At 54.9% G+C, this 25394-nt stretch overlaps 1 protein-coding gene and 1 long non-coding RNA gene across 3 annotated transcripts in view; one reads left to right on the forward strand and one right to left on the reverse strand.

Annotated features, from left to right (window-relative positions):
* Nucleotides 1–25394, reverse strand: part of LOC104698497 (acid-sensing ion channel 2) — a 386996-nt gene that overhangs the window by 198963 nt on the left and 162639 nt on the right. The window lies entirely within an intron of this gene.
* Nucleotides 4216–10049, forward strand: LOC109143270. Its single transcript, XR_002043324.2, has 2 exons — nt 4216–4791; nt 9886–10049. It is a non-coding gene; the product is annotated as an uncharacterized LOC109143270 (long non-coding RNA).

Consider the following 25394-nt stretch of genomic DNA (forward strand, 5'->3'; position numbering starts at 1 on the left):
GGAGAGCGGGCACCTTCTTCCCAGCCAGCGCCGGGATCCTGCTCCTGGGTCTCCCTTTGGACCCCAGTCCTGAGCCCTCCCTGGCCGTGTTCTCAAGGGGAGGCACGGGGAGGCACTGCAGGGACTGGGCAAAATTAGGGAAACAAAGAAATTCCAGGGGTTTCTCCCGGGGAGAATAAGCAGCTTCCTCAGGGGGGCTGGGAGTTTTCTCTCCTCTTTTCTGGGAGTTTTCTCTCCTCCCCATGGAAACAGGGAAGGGATGATGTGGGCACAGGTGGGGTGGGGATAATTACAGAGCTGCTGCTCCTGCCTGATGGTGAACACACTTGAGCCCACCCACCTGAGCTCCCACCTCACCCACCTGAGCTCCCACCTCACCCACCTGTGTTCCCACCTCACCCACCTGAGCCCACCCACCTGATCTCACACCTCACCCACCTGTGCTCTCACACCTGGCAGCTTTGGCTCCCTCCTGAGCCCTGGATGCCCAAACAGCCCCAGAGCTCACAAACATTTTTAGGAGCCAGGGTCAGCAAACATGAAACACTTTCATTCCCCCGGGCAGACAAACCCTGGATCAGGCCTCTCCAGGAGGTAAATTGCATATTCCAGGTCACGCTGGCCCTCAGCCTCACCTGAGGCTGCTGGGCCTCCCCGTGAGCCACCTTCGGTGGGGAGAGATCCCACACGGTGCTGCCAAACCCTGCCACACTTCCCACACCATCCCACGGCTCTGGGGTTTAGGAAGCAGCCCTCCCTAAGCCGGGGTCCCAGCTCTGCTGGGCAGGACTGGGGGAGACAGAAGGATTAAAGCTGTGATTAATGGCTCACCTTCCCCACAGAGCCTGGGTGTTGGCCAGGACTCCTCCTGGAACTTTCCATACAACTGTGTCTGTTCCAAACAAGGACTTTAGGGTGAATTGTTTATAAAAGTGAACTTCCAGGGGTTTTGGGGGGACAAAAGTTCCTTCAGACCAACTCTTAAATGCTGCTGATTTTGTAGGACTGCACAAGCACAAAGAAGCTGTCCCCAGGCGTGTGGGAGCCCGGCTTAGAGCCCAGTGCTCCCAGGTGATCCCAGTCCTTGCATCCACAGCGAGGGGACCAGCAGGAATTCTAGCAGCCACTGAATTGGAGCCCTTGTGCCTCTCAAACCATGGAACTATCCCTGTATTCCTGGTGAATTTACCTGCAGTGAGACACAGGAGTTAAAATCATTTCCTTCCACCCCCAGCAGCATCCCAGGTGCAGGAGGGAGGGAGGAACAGATTTGTGAGGAGCACATTTGGCAGGAGCTGGGAAATGCCTTGGCTGAGCTCTCCAGAGCTGTTGTTTGACCACTGGAAGGGCTGGAACAATGTCAGTGTTGCTGTGTCTGAACAAAAATGTCCAAATTGTTCCAGGAATTCATCTCAGAGATCACAGAAATGGGGCCAAAACTTCTCAGGAGAGAGACAGAGCTGTGTAGGAAATTAAATCTGAGCAAATTACCTGGGAACAAAAAGGTAAAGAAACCCCAGCTCAGCCTGTCACAAATCCCTCTGGAATTTCTGTCCTGGAGCAGCACAGCTGGAGCAGGATCCCCCTGGGCAGGGGCCACTCCCATCCCTGGCCAGAGTTTGGAATTGAGGAAAACAGACCCCAAAAAGCAAAAAAACCCCATTGAACCCAGGTGTGCCAGAACATTCCTGAGCCACCCCTTCCCCAGCCCCAGGAACTGTTTCCATCGGGCGTGGGAGCAGAGAGGGGCTCCCAGGGAACTCCAGGTGTCCTGGTTCCTAATCCCGAGTTCCCACCACCCTGCACAGCTCAGGGCACTCATCTCTCCCACAGACCCTTCCACCTGAGCCCTGGGACTGCAAACAAGGAACCAGACACAATTTTGTTTGCTCGTTCCAGCTGCAGGGGGGAGTGGAGTTAATTTGGTTCCAGCATATTTCACCTGGGAGCAGAATGATTTTGGTGGAATAAAGTCCTGGAGAACCTCCCCACAGACTCAGGATTGTGGCAGGAGCTCTGCCAGAGCCACGATGAGGATGCTCCACTCCAGGCTCCTCTAACTCATGTTATCCCTGGAAAGTCATTCCCAAAGTGCCCCTAATCTGATGGAAGTGGAAGGGATGAGATGTTCCACTTTACTCATTGAGTAATTCCAGCCTCTTTCTGCAATCGTTACCCCAGCTCTGCTCCCTTTAAATCAAGTGCAATTGCTTTGCTCTCTCACTGCAAAATGAAACAGTGAAACCCACTGCTTATATTCATGGAGCTTTGGAAATAAGGCAAGAAAAAAAGAGAATTTGGAAAAAAAAATATAAGGTTGGGGTTTTTTTCCACTCATTTAACTTTCAAGGATAATGTAAACAAAGAAAGTGTAACACAAAAAAAAAATCTGGGATAAAATGGTATTTGTAGGTATTATAATAAATATTATATGTACTTGTGCTCTGCAGGGAGTGTTCTGCCTTTGTTTCAGCCCCACACTCTGGGCTGAGGTTTCCAGCTCGTTGTGCCAGCACAGGGACCTTCCCCACCCCTGTGCAGGAGCTGCTGCAGCTGCAAAGTCACTTCCCACTTGTTCTTCCCTGCATGGAAACGAAATTGGAAATGAAGTGTGAGGAGGAAACTCTTGCGCTGAAAGGTTCTTGTCACCTTCAGAGGGAGAGGGAGGGGCTGGGGCCGGTGACACTTCCCTGGCTCTGTTCTGACAATGCAGCACCAGTTCTGCAAGTCTCGCATCACTGAGGAACTGGAAATGGGATTTGTTGGCTGGGCATGAAACAGGATCCTTCCCAAGGGCCTCTGTTCCGGGGCTTTCTGCTCCAGCTCACTGCAAGGCAGAACTTCCCTCCTGCTGTCCATGGTCACCAGGAGAGCTCGCAGCCAGAGCTGCCCCTAAATCCGTTCTCCATTCCCTTGCCCTCTGCAGCACTCTGGGCACACCCTGCTCCTTTCCTGCCATGGAATCTTCTGGGATTTGGGGATGCACAGAAGCCTCTGCTGAAACTCCTCCTCTTTTCCCCCATCACTTTGCACCACCCTAAAGGTTCATCTAAGAATGTGCAAACCCCGCTGGCAGCTCCCTCCTGCCAGCAGCATTCCCAGTCCTGCAGAGCTGCTCAGCCACACTCTGGGCACACCCTGCTTCCTCCAAGCCTGGGAATGCGCTGGGATTTGGGATGTGCAGGACACAGCCGGGCACTGCTGGGCGTTTGCAGAGCAGAGGGAAGGATGGGATCTCACTGAGGAGGAGCAGCCTGGTCACACCAGGCCCGCCGGGAACACCTGCACTTCCCGACCCTCGGAATTTGTGGGACAGCTGAGTGGGCACAGAGGTGACTCCCTGTGGGACAGGTGAGTGGGAAGTGCCGAGCTGTGCTGTAATTCTGAGATCAAATCCTAAAGCTGCTCCACAGGTGCTTCGTTGCTTTGGAATTGCAGATCCTGCACAGCCAAAGGCCATGAACCCGCCCAAAGCTGCTCATTTGTGATCCTTTAGACCCAGACTGAGACCAGATCTGAGACTGAGTGGACCAAGTTCTTCTCAGGGAAGCTGAGTCAGCAAAGGGGTCTCACTGACACCCCTGATCCCACGGGATGGGCAGGATGATCCAATAATCCATTGGAACAGGTGATGGAGTTGTTACTGGGATACTGCACTGGGAATATTTACACTTTATTTATCAATGAACCCCCCCCAGCCATCCCTGTGATCTCCATGTCCTACTTGTGCCTGACCATGACCCCCACCAGCTCCACCACAACAGTGCAGGTTTTACAGGGTTTTCACCACAAATTACACCAGAAGAGTTTATTCACTCCTTTTGGGGTGACATGCAGGGACACAAAGGGTGGGAGTCACCTCCCCCAGAACAGGACCTCTCTGCAGGTCACCTGTCCCCACCCAGGCCCACCGTGGAGGCTGCAGGGGGAGCCCAGCCCCAGCTCCTCCCCAGGTGTCTCAGGGGTCTGTCTGGGATGGGCTGTTCCCCACGCCAGCCCTGCCTCTCCTCAGGGAGAGCAGCTGGATGATTGCCTGGGACATCCCCCAGCGCTGGGGCTCAGGGGGCTCCAGCCCAGAGCTGCTCCTGGGCTGTCACAGGCACAGCCCCCCCAGCTGGGACCCATTTCCCCAGCACCGTGTCCCAACACCGGCACTTCCCCCAGGGCCATGGACCCCTTCAGTGCCAGCTGCCTGTGACCCAGCTCTGGGGACGAGCCAAAGCAGCTTTAAAGGTCACCAGGTTCCTCTGCCAAGGCTGGGAGCAGCAGCTTGGCCCTTTCATCTGTCAGCTCTGCTTTACATCCCCTGTGAATTCCTGGCATCCCATCCCAAAATAACTCCCTCCACCTCTGTTTCAGCCTCCAGCCCATCAGGCTGTCCCTGCCCTGTCACCTCCTGTTCCCCTGTGTCACATCACGGGCTCGCTGTGACAGGACAGGCTCAGCTCCCGCAGCCAGGGAAGCCTGGATGTGCTTCGGGGGGAAAGGGAGAGGACGGGGGTTAGGAGTGGAGTTAAACCCAGCACCTTGGATCAGCAGCACCTTGATCACCCTCCCCAGAGGGGTTTCCTTCCAGCCCTGGGGACTGCTTGCCACAGCTCAGCTCCGAATCCTGTTGGATCCTTACACCTTCCAAAAGCATCTCTGGCTCTCACCCTGACCATCAGGAGCCCAAGGAACAGGTTCCCTGCACTGGTCAGTGGGGAACAGGATCCCTCCCAGCCCTCCACCACCTCTGCATCACCAGAGGCTTCAAGGATGGAATTCTTTTTTAAGGATCCTTGTGCCCAGGTGAGTGACAGAGCAAACTGGACATGTCACGGTGTCACAGGGAAGGGCCTCTGACACTGAAGGCATTTTAGGGCACTGCCTCAAGCCCTTCCTGGAAAGCCAGTGGGGAAGGAGAACAAAGAAGTGGTGACACTCCTGAACCCTCCTGAGGGGAGTGGGTTTAGATGGGATACTGGGAAAAAAATCCTTCCCTGCGAGGGTGGGGAGAACCTGGCACAGGGTGCCCAGAGCAGCTGGGGCTGCCCCTGGATCCCTGGAAGCACAGGTTGGAGTCCAAGGCCAGGTTGGAGCAGCCTGGGACAGTGGGAGGTGTCCCTGCCATGGCAGGGGTGGCACTGGGTGGGCTTTAAATTCCCTTTTACCCCAAACCCTCCTGGGATTCTCCGATATCCCTGCTTTACTCCAGGCTGAAAGGGGCTCATCAAGAGACCTCGAATGTGTTGCTAAATAAGAGCATGGATGGGTCCCAAAGCTACAGAACATTCCCTCCCTCTGGAGACAACTGTCAGCCTTCACTACAGGCTGTTATTAATAATTAGTAGCTATGGCAATATCCTACAGGGGCAACATCCAGTGCTCAGAAATCCTGTGAGGGGCTTCAAAGTGGCAGTGGGGTTCCTGGACACCCCGTGCAGTCACACTGACACTGATGGAACAGGAATGTTTGTTATGCTCTGTGCAGACAGACCCAGGGATGGATTCCTGTGCTGCCCACGGGGCAGAGCCTCAGCTGATGCAAGGAGACAGCTCCCGAAGAGCCAGGTGATCGTCTGCCCTACCGGGGCCAGGGGAGGGCTGGCTCATGCCCTTGCTGTGGAAATTCCAGATGGAAAGGAGAAGGGAGAGGAGAAACCTGCCCAGTTTCTGTGGGGACAGAGGGCTTCGTGTGCTCCTGAGGGGTGGCAAGGAGCTCTTCCTCCGTACCTGCTCAGCTTTACCTCCTGAAGTCTCTGCTCCGGCCGGAGGCGAGGCTGGCTGGGCTGCTGGAGGAGCGGGACGGGACAGAGCCCTGGATCCCTCAGGGAACGTGCTGTCCCTGCAGGGCACATCCTGCCCTGGGCAGGTGGCACCTGGGACACAGGGGCAGAGCTGCCAGGGTGGAACCTCCCTCCTCAAACCCTGCCCTCAGTGCTGCCCTCGGGGGGAGCTCCCTGGTGACACTCGGGGTACTGACACTTCCCAGCTCTCCCATTGCAGCCCCGTGCCTGGAGCCCCTCCCAGACTGGGAATCTGCACGTTCAGAACAGGGGGCCAAAAGGAGTTTGAAGCGGCTCAGGCTCCTCGGTCCTGCCCCGCTGTGGCACTGCCAGCCTGGCTCAGCCCCACAGGGCTGTTGGGAGCAGCAAAGGGATCACCCTGACGGAGCCTCGCAAGGATGGCAGGGTGCCAGAGATGTTCTCAACGCCTGGTGCTCCTGGAACACCTCCTGGTGCTCCTGAAGAGCCTCCTGGTGCTCCTGGAACACCTCCTGGTGCTGTGTGGTGACAGTTCCCCTCTGTGGGATCAGAGGCTGCAGCCGGGAGCTGTCTGTGCCTCCTGTCACCTGCTCTGAGCAGCTTCAGCAGGAGGAGAACAGCAATCTGTGACTGCAGGTTCAGGGCTCTGCTGTCACAGAGCCTCAGGTGTCTCCTGCACCTGCTCCTGGAATGGGTGATGGATTTCCAGCCTCAGCTGTTGATGAGAGAGGGAAGGAAAGCGCCCACAGCCCCACACGCACCCCCTGTCCCTGCTGACACTTTGTCATTCCATTTTTATCAAACCCTGGATTAAAAGTTTCATTTCCAAGCACTCCCTGGGCCAAAGCCACCCCTGCAGTTGATCAGAGACACTTTGGGCCACTTTTGGAAGGACAGAATTGCTGTGTTTGGCTGCAAACCCCCACAGCTCCACGCCAACCTCGCTGGGGACAGCGTTTGTGCTCAAGGTGGTCGAGCTCTGCTGTCCCAACCCCGAGGTGGACCCAGCACCCCAGGTGAGCTCAGGACAGGGACAATCCATGCCCAAATCACCCTGGGCTCAGTTCCAAGCCAGCCTCCCAACCTCTACACGGGCCAAACGCACCGAGTTCCTGTGGGAGCTCTCCCAGTGTAGCCCCAGTGCTGTTTCTGGTGCCACTGGAGCTGCACCAGCCCATAATGACAGTGGGATAACTCCCAATCCCTCATCGAGCACTCCTGGAGTGTCTGAGTGCCCCTCACAAGCATCGTTCCTTGCCCAGCAGTTCCTCTGGTTATTAATTACCCTGAACACTAATTAAAAGAAGGGGCAGGGAGTGTGGGCCCAGGGAGACAGCAGGGACAGAGCCCCGTGCTCCCAGGCTGGCAGCAGGAAGGGCGAGCGGATGGAGCTGTGGGCGGGATCTGTCGGGATGGCAGCAGTGGCCAGAGGAACGGGCTGGGCCAGGAGCACCCTGAACCCAGAGCAGCTCCTTCGATCCGGGCCCTGCAGCAGTCACTTATTAGCTGGGGACTGCTTCCAATTGGGGACTTGTTCCTCCTAGGAAAAGGCTTTAAAAAGCATCTGACTGAAACAATTACCTGAAGTAAAAGGCTTTTAAATAATGGAGCAGCATTTAGAGAAGAGGGTTTGATGTTCACAGTGTCCCCCATGCCAGGAGCCGGCTGCAGGTGCAGATTCCTGCCAGGGGCAGGACCTTGCCCAGCAGAAATGCAAATTCAGAGCCAGACTGAGGCAATAATTCTCCTTTCAGCCAAACACCTGCACTTCCCCACCACCTTCTCCCTCTCTTTACACCCCACCCACAGCATTCCCTCTGTGCTGGATAACCCCCCCAGGGCTGCCCGAGCCCTCTTAGGGGAGGATGTGGGGAGTATGTTTGTGGGACTGTTTGACCATTCACCTTCTGTGCTGTGACCCTGGTGAGATGGATTTCATCCCAGGCCTTGGGAAAACTGCAGCTCAAGGCAAACCAGGAATTTCTGCATTCAGTGAGAAAAGCACAAAGCTTCAGTGTCACATCCAAACCTTCCCTTGGAGCCAGGCTGGGAGAGCTGGGAATGTTCATCTGGAGAGGAGAAGCTCCAGGGAGAGCTCAGAGCCCCTTGCAGGGCCTAAAGGGGCTCCAGGAGAGCTGGAGAGGGACTGGGGACAAGGCATGGAGGGACAGGACACAGGGAATGGATCCCAGTGCCAGAGGGCAGGGATGGATGGGATATTGGGCAGGAATTGTTCCCTGGGAGGGTGGGCAGGCCCTGGCACAGGGTGCCCAGAGCAGCTGGGGCTGCCCCTGGATCCCTGGCAGTGTCCCAGGCCAGGCTGGACATTGGGGCTGGGAGCAGCCTGGGACAGTGGGAGGTGTCCCTGCCAGGGCAGGGCTGGCACTGGGTGGGCTTTGAGGTCCCTTCCCACCCAAACCATTCCATGACCCTGTGCTGGTCCGTGTCCAGCTCATTGCCCACCAGGACTGCAGGACTGTCCCACTGAGCATTTGGGCACCTGTCTCTGTCCTGCTGCCTCAGAAACTTTGATTTAACTGCACATTGACACTTCAAAGCCCGGCTCAGCAGCACAATCACTGTTACCAGGCCTGTAATTACCCTTCCAGGGAAACTCGCTGCTCATTTGCGTCATGGCTCTGACAGCTCCCAGCCGCCATGGAATGAGCGTCGCCCAGGCACCAAACAAACACACAAATGTTTGTTTGTCTCTTCCCATTCTGGAGAGGGGGAGAGGGGCCAGGCTGAAGCAATGAGTAGGAAAATCAACTGTTAAAGGAGGAGGCAAAGCCATCCCAAAGCAGTTGGTGATTTTCAGAGTGAAATGTGGGAATGGTTCTTTTTTTCAGGCAAACGGGAGCCAAAGTCCTCAGGGAACAGCAGGATCACACACACACGGGTGACTCCCACAGGAGGAGCTGAGGGCCTCACTCTTCCCCTAAAACCCTCTCACACCAACAGCCAACGGCTGGAACGACTCTCCTCTCCTCTCCCATCATTTTAATGGGAATGACGTGCTTGGCACATGCAGAGCAGGTTCAGAAGGAAATCACAGAAGTGGCTCTTGGAGTGCTCTGTTCAAAGGGGATCCTCCATGTCTGCTATGGGAGGGAACTCCTGCTTAAGGCTGGGTTAAATATCTCCCTTTAAACATCTCCCCTCCTGCAGAAACGTCCTTTTAGGGAAGAACCATAGCCTGCCTGCCTGCCTGCCTTCCCTCCCCAAGGTCCCTCACGCTTCCCTCCAAGCACTCTCAAGAGGGTGTTTGTTAAATTCACTTTATTTAGTTTGATAAAAGCTCCTCAAACTTCTCCCTCCAGACTCCCTCTGAGAAAACACATGAATTTAGAGCAGAAGGTTTTTGTGGTGGTGGAGGTGGCTGCAGCCACCCTAACCTCAGGTGAAACACCAGAACCCACTGTGTGGTGGCCACGCACCAATGTTTAAAGACTGTCTCTGGTCAGGGTGAGGACCCACCACCCCTTGGGGCAGTTATTTGCCAACCTTGTGCTGACTGGTTCTTGTTCTCCCCGCCCTGTTTTATGTATGAGTTTGTAAATATTCATTTTCCTTGGTTAAATATGTATCAGCTCTAGAAGTTTCTGCGTTACTCGGTCCCCCATTGGCTGTCCCCTGTAATCGCTCCTCTGAGTTGTCCCCGTTGGTTACCCCATTGTCAATCCCGCCTCCTTCACCCTGCCCTATTGGCTGGATCCTTTGTCCCCGCCTTTCCTGCCTGAGTATAAAATCCCTGGGCCCTCTCCAAAAATGGGCTTGTTGGCCCCGGTTCTTTCGCTGGCATAGATCTGCTCGTGGAACCGACACAGAGAGACCCCTCCTTCACTCTCTGCCTGTACACCCCAACAGCTTGCCCAGGACAGGCTCCTTTGGGTGAGGAGCTCACTCTCCCCTCCTCTTGTGTGGAGAGCTGTGGGTATAGAGGGTGCAGCCAGACCTCCAGGCTTCTCGTTTTCCTGGCTAGCGCGCCCTCAGGTTTGCAGTAAAATGATAAAAGATACCCACGGGGGGAGTCCTGGGGGTTTCCTAAACTGATTTTCTTCCTAGGGAAGGAAGCACACAGATCAAAATCATTTGTTTTGCTGCTGAGAGCACATTAACTTTATCCTAAAAATTCCAGGCTGAATCAGTTCCAGTGACTCCAGGACCAGCCAGGATGGAAAACCAGCCCAGCAACGCAGAACAAGCAGAAGTTAATAAATATTTCAGCTCTGTAGTTGGAAATAATTTGGATGATGCCTCCATATCCTACAAGGATAATTAAATCCTTTGCGTTGCAGTGTCCCAAAGCAATGTTTGATTGCACAGACGGAATTCAATAGAATTAAAGAGCTTGTTAAACATCAGCTCCTCAAGTCAAACAGTTTAACCCTGAAGCTCCACATCATCTGCATGGAGGAGGATTACGGAACATTCCAGAACTTCCCACAGCTGTGGAGAAATGGTTATCAGGATGTCTGAGTTGGGCTTAAGGCAGCTTTAAAGCTAGGATTTTGGTCTCCTGAGGGAGTGCCCTGATCAGGAGGTGTTTGGCTCTCCTGGAGCGATGCTGCTTCAGCCCTTCTGCCTTTGTGACTTTTTGTCACTTTTTGTGTCTGTCCCCTCCTCCCCTCCATCACCCGATCAGGTTCAGGAAGGGCTGGACTCTGCCTCAGACAGAAAAGGCACCACTGACCAAAACCTGCCCCTGCAGGGACCAAGCGTTGCTCAAATCCCCCATTTCGGGGTGGTTTTACTTTCCACGTCTCAGAGAAACTTCCTCTGGGAGGAAGGCCCAGTGAGTTACTGTCACCACTGAAAGAAAAACAAATGAGTTTGGGTTCACAGGGCCCTCAAAGCCCCTCCAGTGCCACCCCTGCCATGGGCAGGGACAGCTCCCACTGTCCCAGGCTGCTCCCAGCCCCGTCCAGCCTGGCCCTGGGCACTGCCAGGGTCTGGGATCCCACAGCCTCTTTGGGCACCTGTGCCAGGCCTCTCCTGTTTCCACCCTTCCAACCCCTCTGCCAAGGCCAGAGTGGGGTGTTCAGGGAGGTTAGTCCTGAAGTTTGAGTTAAACGTGGAATTAACAAAGTGAGGCTTTGCACAGGGCAGGATTATCCAAGGTGGCCTGCACTGCAAGGGCCCTGGAGCACGGGGAAAGTCACTAAGGACGGAGGGAAACACCAACACTGATGGTGTTGGGAGCTGCTGCCGCATCCCGCAGGGAATGGCTGGAGGTGGTCCTGCCAGGGCATGCAGGGATGGGCACAAGGAGGAGCCTGTCCCCTGCAGTTGGGCACTGCCACCACCAGTGACCTGTGGTGACACGGGGACCTTGATGCTTCACTGCAGGCAGCCAATCAAGCAGTAATTGGAGTGATCCAGCGAATGCGCAAAGACATTGAGAAAGGAACTGTAAAATGAAGGTACAAAATCGGCAGGAGCAGTTCACTCCTGCTGTGGGTGCCCCATTCCAGCTCTGACTGCTGGATTTTTAACACATTTACGCAGTTTGAAGGTCCTGGCAGGCGCGTGTGCTGCACTCAGGCTCTGGGAGCAGCCACTTACCCCAGCACTGAGTCTGCTGCCATGAAACCAGAGATTAAAACTTTATCAGGTTTTTTTTTTACTTTATTGGATTTCTTCCAATCCTCACTCAAAAATTACGAAAGATGAGGAAGATGCTGCTCAAAATTAAGTTTGGGGTTTTTTAATTTCATGGAAAAAAATGTGTCAAGATTAAAAGGAAAATATAAGTCCTCCTTCAAAACAGAAAGGAAAAGTGAAGAATTCACAGAATCACTGGGGAAACTGAAGTGTCTCTCTGAAATAGCCAAATATTACCCAGGCATAAATGAAATATTTTATACCCATGATTTTGAAGAACTCCATTTCCCTGTTTGCATTCTGAAAAGCTTTGCCTGTTCATGTAACAGCCACGTCTGAGCAAAAGCCCTTTGGCATGGAGGAGCTGCCCTTTGTTTGGAGAACTCTGTCGATTTTTTAATACTTCTTTCCTTTCTCACCAGAGACAAATGACCTTTTCCTGTGAAAGGCACTAATTATGGTGCTCTTTTATTTCCAGTTCTCTCCAAGAGGCTCCAGGGCAGCCCAGGTGCCTCTCCCTTGGTGTGCTCTGGGCAGGTCAATCAGCCCCAGATTTGGGGCTGTGGGATTTAATTGTGCCAGGACTTTGCTCCTGTTAAGGGTTAATGAGGACATCACACCCCAAGCTGAGCAGGGCACGGTTCATCCTCTGACACATCAAATCCAGCAAAGGAACAACTCATTTCTCTTTCACTGACCTGAAAGTTCAGCACTGCAAAAATAAAAATACTGGGCACAGGCAGGAGCAGGAGCTGAGCAAAGCCTGGTCCAGGCAGAGCCAGGTGGAACAAAAGGTGATTTTAGCAATCAGCATCTTCTGTGCCCTGGGGTGGCTTCAAAAGCCACATCGGAGCCCTCTCAGGTCCAAGGATCCTCCTCCAGCTCATCCCATTTCCCAGCAGCCTGGATTTCTGGGAAGCAGCACTTTTGTTGGGTTTTCATTCGGTTTATCCCCCAGAGACAAACTCCACCTGCAATCCAAGAGGAGGAAATGTGAACCTTTAATTCAGGGATGATTCCGTCTCCTTTGGAGCAAACTCCCAGTTGAGTTCCCTGTGCCAGGAGGTTCTGTCCCTGCTGCTCCGTGAGGATGCTGCTCATATTCCTTGGATTATTAAGGGTTGTAAATCCCTGGAATAGTTCAGAAAACTGACCTCAGTTTCAACAATTGTACTTCAAGTCCATCTTTCTCTACTGCCCCAAGCCAGCTACTCATAGATATTTGTGGAACTGAGGGCTCTGCAAGCAGGTATGGATTATCTTGGAGCACAAGTGGGATGAGGAGCAGCTGAGGGAGCTGGGGGGGCTCAGCTGGAGAAAAGGAGGCTCAGGGGGGGACCCTCTCTCTCAGAATTCTTTAAGTATTTCTGATACACTTTAAAAACAGGGCTTTTTTTAAGAGAAGCCGTCATGGCAAAACTGAGCTTTGCACAGACTCCTTTTTCTGGGAGAATGTTTCCCAAGCACTCTGTGGGTTTCTTGGTTAAAATTCCAAATAGGCAGAGCTTTGAACAGGCAATAAAAACGTTCAGTTTGTTCACACCAGACTGGTCCTGTCTGAGTGTGTTTGTCTGATCTCAAAATTCTCCTGATGCTTCGGGGTTTATAGAGAGGGGTGGGAACAGCTCTCCAGGATGGGCTGAGACCAATTAATTCTGCACCCAGGCAGGGCCCTCGGGTCTCCCTCAGCTCCAGGGAGTTCTTTGGCTAAAAGCCTCTTGGAACTGGAGCCTCCTGGGCTGCGGCTCCTCCCCAGCCCAGGATTCAGAGCTGCAGCTTCAAGGTCCCACTGCCCTTTTCCCTGTGAGTGCCCCAGATCAGCTCAGCAGGGGCCTCTTTGCCTGTGCACTTTGTAGGGGGCATGAACTGTTCCGTGGGACTTGGTCAGACTGTGGAAGGTGCTTCCCACCCAGTTCCTGGGAAGTTTTCTCTAGAGGCCACAGACAGGACTCAAACACCAGCCTGAAACTCAGGCGCTGACTCCCCGAAAGGGGAAGGGCTCCGTCCTTTTTTTGACAGGATCCTGGTTCAGATGCAGCAGTTCTCCATTGTCTCCGGCTCCAAGCAAGAAGGAGGTGTCTTGTATACTCCACAAATTAATTAATGAATCCCTCCAAACCTCTCCTTTCTCAGGAAGGCTGGAATGCCATCAGAAATATGGTAATGTGCCATTTGCTAATTCCCCTCCTGTTCCATCTGGGCACAGGAAGATCTTCCCTCTGATCTGTTTTCCATGTACTTGTCAGAGTTGTTAGATCTTGAACAAGAACTGAAGTTTCTTCATCCTTCTCCCCCAGTCCTCACGTAAGACCAATCAAGATAAACTCAGGGCTTTTTCCCAATTAAGCCAAGGCTGGTGCAGGCTGCTCAGGCTCTATCACGGTGAGAGATCTGGAGTGAATTTTTCCTGTTATTTTTCTTTCACGATCTTTTCTTGATCATAATTGGATTCTAAAATTAGCCTGAGAAAGGGACTAATTCAAATTTATGACTAAAGATTGGTCTTTCTAACCACAGGGTGCATTTCTGCTGCTGATAGAAGTAATATCAGAGCATTATCTGACAAGGAAGGAGCCAAGGGGGGAAAGGTGCTGCTCTGTGACCCCTCAGTTCCTTGTTCTGCCCATGGGCAGAGAGACAAATCTGGGTGGGTCAGTCTGGGAAGCCTGCATGGCACAAAGCCCCTTGGAAAACAATCCCGTGGTTCTGGAGAGCTGTTCCTGCTCCCGCTCCCGTTCCTGCTGCTGCTCCCGCTGCTCCCGCTGCTCCGCTCCTGCTCCCGCTCCCGCTCCTGCTCCTGCTCCCGCTCCTGTTCCTGCTCCTGCTCCTGTTCCTGCTCCCGCTCCCGCTCCCGTTCCTGTTCCCGCTCCTGCTCCTGCTCCTGCTCCTGCTCCCGATCCCGCTCCCACTCCTGATCCCGTTCCTGCTCCTGCTCCTGCTCCCGCTCCTGCTCCCGCTCCCGTTCCTGTTCCTGTTCCCGCTCCTGCTCCTGCTCCTGCTCCCGCTCCTGCTCCCGTTCCTGTTCCCGCTCCCGTTCCTGCTCCTGCTCCTGCTCCCGCTCCCGCTCCTGTTCCTGCTCCTGCTCCTGCTCCCGCTCCCGCTCCTGCTCCTGCTCCCGCTCCCGTTCCTGTTCCCGCTCCTGTTCGTGCTCCTGCCTCCCGCTCCCGTTCCCGCTCCTGCTCCTGCTCCGCTCCACGTTCCCGCTCCTGCTCCCGTTCCTGTTCCCGCTCCTGTTCGTGCTCCTGCTCCCGCTCCCGTTCCCGTTTCCCGCTCCTGCTCCTGCTCCTGCTCCCGCTCCCGTTCCCGCTCCTGCTCCCGCTCCTGCTCCCGCTCCCGTTCCTGTTCCCGCTCCTGCTCCTGCTCCCTGCTCCTGCTCCCGCTCCTGTTCCTGCTCCTGCTCCGTTCCCCGCTCCTGCTCCGCTCCTGCTCCTGCTCCCGCTCCTGCTCCTGCTCCCGTCCTGCTCCCGCTCCTGCTCCTGCTCCTGTTCCTGCTCCCCGCTCCCGCTTCCGCTCCCGTTCCTGTTCCTGCTCCTGCTCCTGCTCCCGCTCCCGCTCCTGCTCCTGCTCCCGCTCCCGCTCCCGTTCCTGTTCCCGCTCCTGTTCCTGCTCCTGCTCCCGCTCCCGCTCCCGCTTCTGCTCCCGTTCCTGTTCCCGCTCCTGTTCCTGCTCCTGCTCCCGCTCCCGTTCCTGTTCCCGCTCCTGCTCCTGCTCCTGCTCCGCTCCCGCTCCTGCTCCCGTTCCTGTTTCCCGCTCCCGTTCCTGCTCCTGCTCCTGCTCCCGCTCCCGCTCCTGTTCCTGCTCCTGCTCCTGCTCCCGCTCCCGCTCCTGCTCCCGTTCCTGTTCCCGCTCCTGTTCCTGCTCCTGCTCCCGCTCCCGTTCCTGTTCCCGCTCCCGCTCCCGTTCCTGTTCCTGCTCCTGCTCCTGCTCCCGCTCCCGCTCCTGCTCCTGCTCCCGCTCCCGCTCCCGTTCCTGTTCCCGCTCCTGTTCCTGCTCCTGCTCCCGCTCCCGCTCCCGTTCCTGTTCCCGCTCCTGTTCCTGCTCCTGCTCCCGCTCCCGTTCCTGTTCCCGCTCCTGCTCCTGTTCCTGCTCCTGCTCCCGCTCCCGCTCCCGCTTCCGCTCCCGTTCCTGTTCCCGCTCCTGTTCCTGCTCCTGCTCCCGCTCCCGTTCCTGTTCCCGCTCCTGCTCCTGCTCCTGCTCCCGCTCCCGCTCCTGCTCCCGTTCCTGTTCCCGCTCCCGTTCCTGCTCCTGCTCCTGCTCCCGCTCCCGCTCCTGTTCCTGCTCCTGCTCCTGCTCCCGCTCCCGCTCCTGCTCCCGTTCCTGCTCCCGTTCCTGTTCCCGCTCCCGTTTCCTGCTCCCGCTCCTGCTCCCACTCCCGCTCCTGCTCCCACTCCCGCTCCTGTTCCTGCTTCCCGCTCCTGCTCCCGCTCCCGCTCCTGTTCCTGCTCCTGCTCCTGCTCCCGCTCCCGCTCCTGCTCCTGCTCCCGCTCCCGTTCCTGTTCCTGCTCCTGTTCGTGCTCCTGCTCCCGCTCCCGTTCCCGCTCCTGCTCCTGCTCCTGCTCCTGCTCCCGCTCCCGTTCCTGTTCCCGCTCCTGCTCCTGCTCCCGCTCCTGCTCCCGCTCCTGTTCCTGCTCCTGCTCCCGGCTCCCCGCTCCTGCTCCCGTTCCTGTTCCCGCTCCCGTTCCTGCTCCTGCTCCTGCTCCCGCTCCCGCTCCTGTTCCTGCTCCTGCTCCTGCTCCCGCTCCCGCTCCTGCTCACCGTTCCTGTTCCCGCTCCCGTTCCTGCTCCCGTTCCTGCTCCCGCTCCCGCTCCTGTTCCTGCTCCCGCTCCTGCTCCTGCTCCCGCTCCTGCTCCTGTTCCTGCTCCCGCTCCCGCTCCTGTTCCTGTTCCCGCTCCTGCTCCTGCTCCCGCTCCTGCTCCCGTTCCTGCTCCCACTCCCGCTCCCACTCCTACTCCCACTCCTACTCCCACTCCTGCTCCTGCTCCTGCTCCTGCTGCTCCTCCCTCGAGCCGTGGCAGAGCTCAGCCCACCCCTCCATGGTCATGCCAGGGGTCATTTCCCTAATTCCTCCTGTCGTTAATGAGAGCCTGACCCCCCTGGATGAACATTCCCAGCTCCTGAATGCGGCTCCCACTCCAAACCAGTCCAGGAGGCTCCTTCTCCCAGTGGCTGGGGGCAGGGACAAGGAATTCAGCTGGGAAAGCATCGACAGCTCCCTCACGGCCTCAGCACAAGCGAGGCTTCAACTACAAAATCGAAGCTGTCAAATCCCCGCACTGGGCTCTGTGTCTGTTACAGGGTTTCCAGGGATTTCCACGTCTCTGGCTCCGTCCTCTGTTGTGTCCTGCAGGCCCCAGCTCACTCTGGTGAATTCAGATGCGTTCACTCACAGCCCTGGCCCTGCTTCCCTTTTTTAATGAGAGGGAGCAGGGAATTGAGTGCTCTTCTAAATCCCTGGGGAGCTCCCTGGCAGCAGAGACAGTGGAGAGACCCTGGAATCAGAATCCCAGAATGGATGGGTGGGAAGGGACCTCAAAACCCCTCCAGTGCCAGCCCTGCCCTGGCAGGGACACCTCCCACTGTCCCAGGCTGCTCCCAGCCCCAATGTCCAGCCTGGCCTGGGCACTGCCAGGGATGCAGGGGCAGCCCCAGCTGCTCTGGGCACCCTGTGCCAGGGCCTGCCCACCCTCCCAGGGGGGAACAATTCCCAATTCCCAATCTCCCATCCAGCCCTGCCCTCTGGCACTGGGATCCATTCCCTGTGTCCTGTCCCTCCCGGGGCTGGAATGGTGCTGTGGATCCAAGTCACTGCATTCCCACGTGACTTTGAGGAAGTCTCAGTGCTTTCCTGTTTCCCATCTCTGCAATAAAACAGGGACAATGTCACGGAACTCCTCTCAGAGCTCCTGTCACCCACAAACCTGTGTCTGTCACCTCTAAGCACCCCAGGACAACTGAAGGTGTCCCTGCCCAAGGCAGGGGGTGGATTTGGATGGGCTTTAAGATCTCTCCAAACCCAAACCACTCTGTGATTCCATGGAATCAAGACTTCAGTGCTCTCCCTATATGGATCCCTCGGCATTTATTTATTTTCCTGTTTCTGTCCCATTCACCATCCATTTCCAGGCTGGTGTCAGCAGAGCTGCACAAAGCAGCCTCTAATATGGGAGGGGATTGATGCTGATGGGAGCCCTGTTCCCATTTGTCAGGCTTTTATCTTCCATGGAGATGAAATTGATGTGCTCACAACTGGGGGAGTTGTTTTTCCCGGGGTTCAATGGAGCTGAAATGATGCTCTGGCCGTGTTCTGCTCAGGGTGGATTTCAGCCGGGGTGGAGCAGCAGGGCCTGGCAGCGGGGTGTGGATTTCAAATAGGAACTCCCACTGCTTAATGAACATTAAACTGGTGGTGTCATGGCCCAGAACTGCTACTGCCCTTGGAGTTTTCCAGCATGGAATTCAGGAGGCCTCTTCAGGAATTGGGAGGGGAAATTACAGAATTTCTGTGTAGCTGGAAGTGCTTAAATAAAACGAAATAAAAGCTCTCCTTGCAGGTCCCAGCATGCGACCCACCCTCGTCCCACCAAGAGCCAGGGGCTACTGGGACTGAGCAGGTTTGGGGACAGCCCCAGCTCTGTGCGATTTCTGCCCTGACAAAAACCCCAGTTACATCCCAAACAGATTTTCCCCATCAGTTTCTGGAGTCAGAATCAGCTGGGAGGAAAAGCCAGATTTTTTCTGACACCACATTTTGAAGGAAGTGAAATTTTGTCTCCCTCTCCCGTCCCAGTCACAGGGATTTCAATTTCAATCTTCTTAATGAAGAAATTGGTCCCTTGTCTGTCCATTAAACTCCCCCTCCCTGTGTGATCCACTGGATTTCTAAGGAGCAGAGAAGGAGGGGCATAAATAAATAAATAAACAAAGCCAAATCAAGGAGGAACTTCTTGTTTTGACAGGAATCAAACCAGAATTTCCCATTTTAGTGACCCAGCCAGTCATCAGGAACAAGGGAAAATCTCTCTAAGGACACTTCTGCTGAGAGCCAGGCCTTGCCCAGCTCCCTCCCACGGCTCCTGGGGAAGGCCCATTCCCGGGAGGGAAGGGAGGCTGCGATGAGCTGATCTGGGTTTGTCTTTCTCTCCTTGCTGTTGATTCCTTTGTCTCCATCAGGTTTCCCGGAGCTGACTCACTCCTGCAGCTCCAGGCTCCTGGAATGATGCGGGATTGCTGGGTGTCAGAGACTGAAAATAGTTCATGCCTCAAACATTGAAAGTTTTGTTCATGACAAAGAGGCTGCAACCGAAGAAGCCTCCCTGAAGAGTGGGACTTGAACTGTAAATCGAACTGCTGATTAGATAAAAGGAAACCCATTGTTCAGGCACCTCGGGCTGAGGGAAAGGTGTGCACCCACAATAAGCCAAAGCCTCCAGCTGAGTTTGAGGTGGGGGGGGGGGGGGAGAGCACAGCTCCCAGAAGCCAGGTTTACACAGACTCCCCCCAACTGGGGCGGGAGGAGGAGGTTTTTGGGTGCATGGTGTAACCTCTGGTGAGAGGCAATGAACACCCATCCTCCCTTACACAAACCGGCCCAGCTGTGGAACCCCCAGCCCCACGGCCACATCCACGGGACTTTCATGTGAGAGGCTTGGCCCCACAGGACTGCACATGATGGAACAGACCCAGAGCCTGCTGTGAGAGACTGACCCCCACCCCAGGGGGACATGGCTGGACATGCCTACCTAGCCTGAGCATATTCACCCATGGGACTCTGTGCCTTCTGGGGGACCTTCACCACCGAGAGACCAGCTGCAGAGGATCAATGGGACATCGTTGGGATCGACAGAGCGCTGATGTTTTCTTTATTCTGTCCCTGTCACTCTTTCTGTCCCCCCCACCTATTTTCTACTTCTTTCTTTCTTTCTCTCTCTCTTTCACATTTACTACCAAATAAAACCCTTACTATTGTCACTGGCATATGGCCTCGTTTGCACCTTGATTCGGGCAGAGGCATTTCTAAGAACCTTAAAACTGGATCATAACACAGGGCTCGCAGATTCCCTCTGGGAAATGGAATATCCAGGACAGGCCGGAGCCAATTCCTAGCTGAGCTCAGTCTGTGCCAGCCCAGTAAGGACAAGTCCCCAGTCACTGGTGGGTGACAGCAGCCAGACCCCTCAGCTCCAGGCAGGAGCCAGGGATAACAGGACACATTCCCTTCAGAGAAATCAGATCTTACCATGGAGGAGGTTGGAAAACACAGACATAGAATTTGGGGGGTGTTCATACAAAGAATCACAGAACCATGGAATTGTTCAGGTTGGAAAAGACCTTTAAGGTCATCGAGCCCAACCATGAACCTTCACCACTAACCCCTGTCCCCAAGGGCCACATCCACAGGTTTTATCGGCACTTCCAGGGATGGGGACTCCACCCCTGCCCTGGGCAGCCTGGGCCAGGGAAGGAACGTTTCCAATATCCACCCAAACCTCCCCTGGCCCAGCCTGAGGCCGTTCCCTCTCCTGTCCCTGTTCCCTGTGAGCAGAGCCCGACCCCCCCGGCTGCCCCCTCCTGTCAGGGACCCCCCTGAGGCTCCTTTGCTCCAGCCTGAGCCCCTTTCCAGCTCCCTCAGCTGCTTCTGGGGCTCCAGCCCCTTCCCAGCTCTGTTCCCTGCCCTGGACACGCTCCAGCCCCTCCAGGTCCTTCTTGCCATGAGGTGCCCAGAACTGACCCCAGGACTGAGGTGCCTCAGCAGAGCCCAGAGATGGGGGGGATCAACTCCCTGATTTTCCACAGAGGAGGCTGGAAAACACGGATACAGAATCTGGGGGATTTGCACCTGAAAATGAAAATGAACCTCCCCAGAGCTGCTCAGCGGGAGCAGAGATTCCCAATTGCTTTGGATTCAAATAATGCAGGAAATTCTCTCTTTTGTTTTTCAAGCAGTTCTATTTTTTCCCAACTTCTTTTTCAGTGTGCCTGGAAATATTTGTTTGAAAGTGTTTAAAGAAAACCTTCACAAACAGAGTCTGCTTCCCACATGCTTTTTTTATAGTTTTCTTTCTCCTCTCCTTTGCTTCCAAAGCCCCAACCCTCAGCACAGACACGTCTCCTATTAAAAAAAAATAAAGCGTAAAAGGGAACATTTCCAGTGACAAGGTGGTGCCACAAGGAAGGACCTTGGATGTGAGATTCTCTTCTTCCCTGGCTGGAGTTTCTGGCCAATAATCTGTCCTCAGCTACAGGACCTGGGAACCTTTCTCCTGTCTCTCCACTTTCCACTCAGAGAGGAGACAGCTGCTTATCCCAGCAGTGCTGGCCCAGGGCCCAGCTCCTTTTCCTTTGGGGTTTCCTGTGGAAAGGAGCTCCTGGTGTGAAAGGAGCTGGAGCAGTTTGAGCAGAGCAACCCAGCCCTGCCTGGTCTCAGCCACCCCTGCCCTGGAGCGGGACAGCAGAGACACCACAGATGCAGCCGGGGCAATCACAGCATCGTTAAGGTTGGGAAAGACCTCCAGGATCATCAAATCCAACTTTTGACTGAATTCCCCCATCCCCAATAACCAACAGCACAAAGTGCCACCTCTGCTTGTTTTCTGAGCACTTCCAGGGATGGGGACTCCACCCCTGCCCTGGACAGCTGTGCCAGAGACTGGCAGCCCTTTCCAGAAGGAAATGTTCCCAATATCCCCCTGAGCCTCCCCTGGCCCAGCCTGAGGCCGTTCCCTCTCCTCCTGTCCCTGTTCCCTGCCAGCAGAGCCCGACCCCCCCCGGCTGCCCCCTCCTGTCAGGGACTTGTGCAGAGCCACAAGGTCCCCCCTGAGCCTCCTTTGCTCCAGCCTGAGCCCCTTTCCCAGCTCCCTCAGCCTCTCCTGGGGCTCCAGACCAGAAAGAAGGAAAGAAAGAGGTAGACATAAAAAAAAAGGAATAAAGGAATAGATAAAGAGAAATAAATGCTAAGTGATGAAATAAAGAAGATGTAGGGTTCTATCCAACACAGATAAGGAGCCAAAGGCAGTGGCAGAGACCCTGACAGAGCTGGGAGCACAAATCCCCCATCCCTGAGCACAGGAGGAAGGGGAGATTAAAGGAACAAGGCTTGTTCAGATCAACCTCTCTAAAGGAGTGGAGGTGGCTCTAAAAATGTCCCCTGCTCGCCCTGAGTGACACAGAGTCACGTGCCAGGGCTGGCAGGACATTGTCACACTGCCTCAGTCCCCCTGGGCTTGCAGGAGGTTTCTGTTCTGAGCCACCACTGACAGAGGCTGGAGGGAGGCACTGAGGGCTCCTATTCTTTCCTCTACTCATAGGTATTTATATTTCCCTATTTTAAAATCCTCCTTAGCTGATAGAATTCCAAAAGGGGAAAATCTCCCATTAATGAGCCACCAATAGAGATTTTACAAAGCACCTGACAGGGCTGAAGCCATCAATTCTCTGAATTAACTGGAGTGGAGTTGTGGATGCAAGTGGGAACTCAGCCAGGAACGAATTAAAGGAATTCAGCCTCAGATTCATCAATGTCCTCGTTAATATTTTGGCCTCTCCATGGTCCAGGAGTGATGAGGGAGAGAGCAGAACTGACAGGAAGAACAAGGCTGGTGAACACTCCAGGAGTTTTATTGGCAGGAGATGGTGAGAGGTGCCCCAGCCCCCAGCGTGCCCCCTCCTCCCCGAGCCTGTGCTCAGGGCTGGGAGCAGCTCCCATCCTCCAGGGCTGGCCCTGGAATGGGCTGGGAGGGAAAGTCCTGGGGCCGTTCTGCTCAGAGCCTCGGGGGAAGTGGGGAAGCAGGGAAAGTTTGTGCCAGACTGTGACAGGATCTCGGCTGAGGTTTTTATTGGATCCACAATGGGAACAGGAGAGAGAAGTAAAATGGTGACAGAGACAGAATTATGGAATCCCAGCATGGTTTGGGTTGGAAGGGACCTCAAAGCCCCTCCAGTGCCACCCCTGCCCTGGCAGGGACACCTCCCACTGTCCCAGGCTGCTCCCAGCCCCAATGTCCAGCCTGGCCTGGGCACTGCCAGGGATCCAGGGGCAGCCCCAGCTGCTCTGGGCACCCTGTGCCAGGGCCTGCCCACCCTCCCAGGGAACAATTCCCAATTCCCAATATCCCATCCAGCCCTGCCCTCTGGCACTGGGATCCATTCCCTGTGTCCTGTCCCTCCATGCCTTGTCCCCAGTCCCTCTCCAGCTCTCCTGGAGCCCCTTTAGGCCCTGCAAGGGGCTCTGAGCTCTCCCTGGAGCCTTCTCCAGGCTCATGTTCCAGATGTTCCACAAGTTCCAGAACAGACTGGGAAGAGGAAAGAGACCCCTTTGCCATCAGAACTGGGAGCTTTGCTGTTTATAGCCCAGGCCGATCCATCATCCCGGTGCAGAATTGTTTGACTTCATTTGTGAAATGCAGCTTTGGCCTGCTGGACTGAAACGTTTCAGTTACATTTTTCATGCTGATAAATGACCCTCCCTCACTGTTGCTTACATTTAATTTAATGCAGGCCTATGGGTGCACAGCCAGGTGTAAACAACAGATGAACTCACCTGGGCTGTGGAAGTGTCCCTGACCATGGCAGGGGTGCTGCTGGATGAGCTTTAAGGTCCCTCCCAACCCAAACTAGTCTGGGATTCTCCGATTCTATGGTCACTGTTAAAATGTGTGACATATTTGAGGTATTTATTCATCTGCTTAGGAAAAAATGTCAAATCACTCATGACAAAATCAAGCTCAAGAAGTGTCCTCAGAGCTGGTTCAAGTGGGATCCTTCACTCATCAGTGTGGTGGTCCAGAACTGGCAATGTTCCCTTCTGAGCTCATTATCTGCAGCGTCTGGAACAGACAGGCAGCTCCAAAGCCTGATCTGCTTCCCACATTTCAATCCTGATCCCAGGAGAAGAACAAAGTCGTGCCTGTTTCCTTCAGCTTTCAAACAAATCCAGACAATCAGTGCTGGCTGAATCCCCAGCTCTGTCAGCGCCCTTGGATTCAGTGCCACCCTCCCTGGGCACTGTCACACAGCCCTGCAGGGCCCGGGGAAGAGGCAAATTCCCCCTTTTCCATTCACACAAACCCTCCCAGCCACGTCACCAGCCACTTCCCACCCAGTTCACCATTCTCAGACAATTCTCAGACCATTCACCAGCTGCGGGGTTTAAACTCGCCCCGGTCCCCTCCCGTCCCCGGCCCCGGTCCAGCCGTGCTGGGCTGAGCCCCCCGCGGCTCCTCGGCTTTGCTGCCTGGGCTGTGCAGGGAATGCAGCCCTCGGCACGGCCAGACAGCACCAGCGTGGGGATAAATCCCAACCCCTCCGTGCCTCGGGGCTTCCCAGCGCCACCAGTGCAGCCCTGTCCTTCCCTGTCCCGTGTCCCTGCCTGGGCCGTGCTCAGGGGAAGGGGCTCAGCTGTTCCCGGCAGGTTGGAGTGCCTGGGGCACCCCGAGGGACCACAGCCACCCCTGGCAGGAGCACCCCGAGGGACCACAGCCACCCCTGGCAGGAGCAGGGTGTCAGTCCCTGCCTGTGGGTTCAGTCCTTCCTGGAGCTCCAGGCTCCGGGGCAGCTCAGGGCCTGCAGTCTCCAGTCCAGCTCCCTGCTCAGAGATCCCCCTCCTCTCGTTCCCAGACCGCTTTCCAGGCTGGCACGGCGCTCTGCTCAGATACGATTTCCCCCCCAGTTCCCATCAATGCTCAGGTGCTGTTGCAGGCCCCAGAGCTGCTGGCTTGCTGGCAGGGCTCCCACCCCGGAGATAAGGGATGTTCATGTCAGCAGTGATGGATAGCGCTGGCTCTCCTGCTCTGGGATCCACCTTTATTTGTCTGTTCCCTGCTCCACAGAATTATCCATCGAACGAGCACTGTGTTTGGTGTCTGCTCCTGACAGTGGTGCCACTGACAGATGCCAGGGTTCCTGCTGCAGCCTGGCCACCGGGCACTGCCCCGCGCTGGCCCTGCCTGAGCTCCCGGCAGGAGCCACAAATGGATCTCATCGATTTCAGCTCTTTCCCCAGCTGGGCATTGCAAATTGCAGGAGGAGAGAGCTGGAAAAGCTGTTCCTGGGCTCTAAAGGGCAATTACCCATCCTGAGGAGCAAAAACATGCCGAGAATTCAGAGGAAAACGAGATAAGTACCTGGAGATGGAGACTAAATGATGCCTGGGAGTTGTTGTCGCTGGGTTTAAGAACCAAAGGTAAACACAGAATCCCGGCCTGCCCAGCAATCAGGACACCTCTGGAAAATCCCCAGGGCTCAGGGGATTTTTAAAAACCCATTTTAGGCTCCAGTCTGATTCCTGGCTCTTTGGAGGGTTTATATTTCCAGTTGTCTCCACTGGCATTTGGAAATGTGGGGAAGGGGAGAATCCCCCTGAATCCTGGAATTAAAAGATACGGAGTGGAAAACCAACAAACCAAGCACCCTTTCCATGGTAAAAGATTGATAACAATAATCAAATTGTAACTTGTAACTGTGAAGGACTGATCGAAACTTTTGCCATGAATTTTAAACTCAGGGAAGTCTCATAAAAGCGGGGTGTAAATAACACCTTTTATCTGGAGAAAATAAACCTGAAAAATGTGTCCATTGATTCCTTCCCTCCAGGAATCAAGGGCACTTGGGCAGTTTGAGTTGGGCCTTGCAGGTTTGGGGACTCTCACGAGGTGTTTTACCTGTCCCGAGTCCAAGCAGCCTCAGGGTGAGTCCTGCTGCCACCAGTGAGGAAATGTGACAACAAATGCACAAAAGTAACAAAAACTGTCACAAATTTCCATGAATTTTGTGCAGAAAAAGGAGAGAGAAGGGAGGGAGTTATCGATCAAAAGGCAAATTCAGGTGGATGCGTTATTAATTGTCCAGACATAGTCTTGAGTTAATGTCAGTCATCCAAGCCCGGAAATACGGTCCTGTAGCATTTTATTTAATCTTTAAATCAACTTAATTGGAATTAATCTTCACACAGAGGCAGGCACTGAGTGTCTCTGGTGGAGATGGATTTTTCATTCCCTTCTTTTTCCTTTCCTTTTTTTTGTGAGACGACATCAGTGCCTCAAAGCTGC

The sequence above is a fragment of the Corvus cornix genome, chromosome 27 (genome assembly GCF_000738735.6).
Source record: "Corvus cornix cornix isolate S_Up_H32 chromosome 27, ASM73873v5, whole genome shotgun sequence".
Taxonomy (NCBI): Eukaryota; Metazoa; Chordata; class Aves; order Passeriformes; family Corvidae; genus Corvus; species Corvus cornix.